This window comes from Bos mutus, chromosome 8 (genome assembly GCF_027580195.1).
Source record: "Bos mutus isolate GX-2022 chromosome 8, NWIPB_WYAK_1.1, whole genome shotgun sequence".
NCBI classification, from domain to species: Eukaryota; Metazoa; Chordata; class Mammalia; order Artiodactyla; family Bovidae; genus Bos; species Bos mutus.
The window spans coordinates 67,425,839-67,431,082 of record NC_091624.1 but is presented as its reverse complement, the minus strand read 5'-3'; the positions used below and the strand labels follow the sequence as shown (position 1 = coordinate 67,431,082).

The following is a 5,244-nucleotide window of genomic DNA, read 5'->3' as shown; positions in this document are numbered from 1 at the left end:
ACTAGATTTGTGTTCCTACTCTTAGGCTTTGAAGAGCCTAGGGTGCCAAAACCAGACAGAAGTCACAGGGTCCTAAACAAGTGATGCCCTAAAACTCCCAGGGGTGGCCTGACACATCTGGAAGAGGTATGCTAGAAAAAGTTTAACAGATATGTGTTACCAAGGAATTATTGCCCTCCATTCTGAACGGAGAAGTACAAGATTTCAACTCAAAAAAAGAGGTTTTTTCATTTGCTGAGAACTAACAGAGTATCCTTTCAAACAATTCATTTTGGCTCACCCATTAGGCGGTCGAGGATAAGGACATGAAAGGTTGGTTTTCTTGGGGCAGAATGTATCCCACGTTTCCCACGAATGTGTTTGTTTTTAAAATAAGGGTAAAGGGAAAGGATCCGCCTGCAATGCAGGAGACGCAGGTTCGATCTCCGAATGGGGAAGATCCCCTGGAGAAGGAAATGGCAACTCACTCCAGTATTCTTGCCTGGAGAATCCCAGGGACGGAGGAGCCTGGTGGGCTGCAGTCTATGGGGTCGCAGAGAGTCGGACACAACTGAAGCGACTTAGCAGCAGTAGCAGCAGGTATAGCTTCCATGATAGCAGCTCCCTCCCCTCCCCCAGACCCAAGAGAGTCCTTTAGACTTGGCCGGTGTCTTCTCCGTTGCTGGACTGACGTCGGGTGAGATTACTAGGGCCCCACGCCCACTCAGCACTGTCAGAAAGATTTGGCCCGGACCCTCATCACCGACCATCAGTGCCTGACGTCCCTCCAGCCTTCTCTCTCCCAGGACCCTATTTCTCCTACCTATTTCTATCTGTTGGGTAGGTCTTACTTCCTGGGAACACGTACTGTCTGCCTTGCCCCTTCCTGGTTAAAGTGGGGGGTTCGGCGCAAGCAGAGTCCAGCAGGCAGAAGACCAGGTGTCGAAGAGTTTAGTGGCCTGAGGAAGCGGGAGCCCTGTCCCAAGCACAGCCCTGTTTTCCAGGGCTGCAAGACTTTGAGCACTGCCGAGAAGCCCTTGGCTAGCCCTGCAGCCCTGCAGGAAGCCGCTAGATCTAGGGGCCCACTCCACCCCCTCTCTCTGTCTTAGGCACGCGGCCGCGGGACCAAGAGCCTTGTCCCCAACGTCGACTCGGACGCCCAGTCCTACTGCGGTACAGGATCCCGCCGCCGCAGCTGCAAACCGGTCTGGCTTCCCTGCAGGGCGTGCGGGGATGGAGCGAGGGGGTGGAGAGAAAAGGGGAAGAGCCTGGGCGGCCGGCGGGCGGGGCCTGCAGCCTTTCAGAGCCGCGGCCGCCGCCGCGCAGCCCGCTCTCCCCGCGCCTTGCTCCGACTCTAGCGCGCTCTGCGCAGGAACCTGCGCCCAAGCCCGGGGGCGCCCTGCTCCTCAGTCCCCGGCCCCCGACCCCGAACGCGCCGCGGCCAGAGTGCGCCCGGTGGTGGAGCCGCTCAGAGCAGCGGGGGCTTCGGCGGCCGCTCGGGGCTCAGTCTGGCCGCAGGACCGGCGGGGAAGGAAGGGGAAAGCGGGGACACACTCCGGCCGCGGCGCGCGCGCATTGCACACTCGCAGCCGCGCGCCCCCGCTGAGGCGCGTCCGGGGCGAGTTTGGTCCCGCGGCTGGGGCCCCGGCACCTGCCCGCTCCGCGCGCTGCGCCCGGCCCGGGCCCCGCCCCGCTGACCACCCCCCCTCCCCCCCGCCCCTTGCCTGCAAGGCTCTCCTTTCGACCCGGGGAAGAGACAACGTCCCGATAACTTGCACGCTGTGGCGCAACTGGTCTCGACACCGGAGGTGCCCGAAGGCTGTCCCGGTGAGGTAAGTTTCCTGCGCGTCCCCTGCCCCTCCTCCCGCGACCCTCCTTTTGGACTCGAGCTTGGGGGCTCTAAGTCTCGGATGAATCCTGGCGATCTCTCGACGCTCAGACTTTGTCCGTCTGGTGCTGGAGGTAGGGTGGAGGGGGTTCGCTTGGCCACCGAAGCGGGACCTTCATTCCTCCGGGCCACGGCTGCGCGCTCCCCGCGGGCACCCACTCCGCTTACTACCCGGATCCCCGGGGCCGCAGTGACACTGGGGATCACTCTGGGTTCACTTGAACCGGAGCCCCCTTTCCTTTTTCTGGGTAGCCAGCTGAGTTTGGCTGCAACAAGAGAGCTCTCCCACCACCCTCCCCGGATATTAAACAGCGGCGAACTTGTTAGGCGCCCCTGGGATCTCAAGAGGGGCTTGCGAGTCGGTGTTCTGGTCATTTCTGGCGCTGGAGCCGGATTGAACAGGTGCGGCGTGGTTTCAACCTAAATGCAGCAATATACAGACTTCTGCGTTTCACCTGCTTCTCTTCCCCAGCCGGGTCAACGTGACGCTTCAACAGCTGGGACGCGGGGTGGTGGGAGTGTGGGGGCACCGGAGAGGGAGAACTCCGGGATTTGATTTGCCAAACCGGTGCCAAGAGTCACCAAAACAGAAGACAACAAATGGCAGCTTATCGTTCATCTATGCAGATAAGCCTGTTGTCAGTTCTTACCCCCCACCCACCCCCAACTCACTTGTCTGTGGTGCCTGGCGTGGTTGGATGGAAACCTGTTCCAGAGTTGTTTGGATAGGCTGATGAATTTTTTCTTCTGATCAACTGAAATCTGGGTTCTCAGCAAGGAAATGCTACTCTGATTTTTTTTTTTTTAAAGGCAACTAGCGTGTTGCAGACCAAAAATACTGCGCACCCCCACTCCCCCACTCTTCTATTTTTCTATGATATTCTCAGCCTGCCAGGGGCCCTAGCTCTAAGGTGAGTGACCCTTGAGAGGCCGGTTGGGCCTAAGAATGTGCTAGTCACCCGCAAAGAAGCAGCAGTCTCCCCATCAGTACTACCGAGCATGGGTTTGGGTAACCCTTGTTGCCCTCCCGGTGAAAAGCATCCACCCAGGCTTCTGTCTCTTCTATGTAAAGGCTGAAGTGCTGGGAGTGGAGAAAAGCCAAAGGGTTGGATTCCTTACCACTTTTAATGTGATGAAGTGTAATAGTGTTCATGGAAGCTTTTGTCAGGGCATTTCCAGTCGAAAGGAGGCCCTAGAAATAAACCTTTCTCAGATAAGTCCTTGCCAGTGGGAAGTTGAGTAAGCAGCAAGCATAATCTCTGAGCTGAGGGAAATGGTGCCTTCTGTGGGGACTTAGGAAAACTGATGAGAAAGCTGGTAAGACTGAGACTGATGCATAATGACGTCTTAGTTGGGGAGGAACACTTTAAAAAATGAATAAAATCTTGTTATATCTTTGTCCAAATAAGACTAGAGGGATTTGGTAATACCTCACATTTGCATCAATGCCTTGCTTTGTAAATGCTTTTTCATATTCTCTAAAGGGCTGTTCTGGTGGCTCAATGGTAAAGAACCTGCCTGCCAATGTAGGAGGCTCAGGTTCGATCCCTGGGTCTGGAAGATTCCCCAGATAAGGAAATGGCAACCCATTCTTTGCTGGAAAATCCCATGGACAGAGGAATCCCATGGGCTATAGTCCATGGGGTTCCAAGAGTCGGATTTGAGTTAGCAACTGAAACAATAACAACATTCTCTGAAAAACTTTTAATTCTGACCATTTCAGGGAGGAGGGCAAAAATTATTAACCAGATATTCACAAGAGGAATGTGAGGCTCACAGGATTAATGACTTATCAAGGTAACAAGTGGCTGGAATTAGAGTTGAAGCCAGGTTGTCTGAAGGAGAAGGCAATGGCAACCCACTCCAGTACTCTTGCCTGGAAAATCCCATGGACGGAGGAGCCTGGTAGGCTGCCGTCTATGGGGTCACACAGAGTCGGACCCGACTGAGTGACTTCACTTTCCCTTTTCACTTTCATGCATTGGAGAAGGAAATGGCGACCCACTCCAGTATTCTTGCCTGAAGAATCCCAGGGACGGCAGAGCCTGGTGGTCTGCCATCTATGGGGTCACACAGAGTCAGACAACACTGAAGCGACTTAGTAGCAGCAGCAGGTTATCTGAAATCATTACCACCACTATTATCATCCACCCAGTGCTACTTCTGTGCTTGTATAAGGTTTTTACAATGGCCAGACATTTCTGCATTTATTGCAGTTTGCACTGTCTCACTGTGAATTACTGTTCAAATTTCAACAGTTGAGAAAACTGAGGTTTAGACAAGAGATTACTTTTGTATAGTATCATGTCTAATCTAGTAGAGTTTACAAGACTAGAACTCAAAGCTCTTGATGTCTAGTCCTTGGCTTTGTAGATTGTGACATTGTTTCACTTCTGACAACAATGAGGAGACATCATGGGATACAATACAGCGGGGACTGTTAAGCATGCTTGCTCATGACCTGGGTTCTAGTTCTGGCAGTATACTTGACTGTGTGTTTTTCTTTAGTCTCTAAGTTGTGTCTGGCTCTTCTGTGACCCCATGGACTGTAGCCCACAAAGCTCCTCTGTTCATGGGATTTTCCAGGCAAAAACATATAGGAGTGGGTTGCCATTTTCTCCTCCAGGGATTTAGCTGTATAACTTGGACCAAATCCTACCACCTTTGAGCCTCAAGTCTCTCACATATAAAACAAGAAGTTTGTATTGAGTTATTTTTCTCTTTCTGGTTTAAGCATTCTATAATGCTTATCAATGCTTATCAATATATTTGTAATCCGTTAAAATCATTTCTCTAGGGGAAAGAAAATTTTTCACCCTGTGTTAAGGTAATCCGAATTACCTATTCCACTTGTAATTTACTTCCCCTTCATCACATATCACTTAATGAGGTGGTTCAGACAGTAGAGAATCTGCCTGCAGTGCAGGAGACTTGGGTTTGATCCTTGGGTCGGGAAGATTCCCTTGAGAAGAGAATGGCTACCCACTCCAGTGTTCTTGCCTAGAGAATGCTGTGGACAAAGGAGCCTGGTGGGCTGCAGTCCATGGGATCACAAAGAGTCAGACATGACTGAGCGATTAACACACACTTCCCCTTCATCACATACCACTTAATGAAGGGAAAGAAAATTCCAAGGGCACTTTAGCTTAGCATCTATGTTGTTTAATAGTATTGTTTTATTTGGAAATATTCTCAGGGGCTGAACTACTCTAAAATGTCAAGATTTACCTGAATATTACAGACTGTCAATTCATACCTTCATTTATTTTTTTGGCTTTGGGATTTGATATGGTAAGTAGTCAATGAAGAGTTGAATGAAGGAGGAAAACAAAGCATCTTGTCATCCTTAGAAAGCATCTCATCATGTAAATTCCCAA

The 5,244-nt window shown here is 51.5% G+C and overlaps 1 protein-coding gene across 1 annotated transcript in view; it reads left to right on the top strand.

Annotated features, from left to right (window-relative positions):
- The first annotated feature begins 1,245 nt into the window (after positions 1 to 1,245).
- The window catches only part of PIP5K1B (phosphatidylinositol-4-phosphate 5-kinase type 1 beta), a 347,555-nt gene continuing 343,556 nt past the window's right edge, over positions 1,246 to 5,244 (top strand). Inside the window, exon 1 of the mRNA XM_070375799.1 lies at positions 1,246 to 1,811. The gene's annotated coding sequence lies outside the window, so the exon portion shown is untranslated. The remainder of the gene's footprint in view (positions 1,812 to 5,244) is intronic.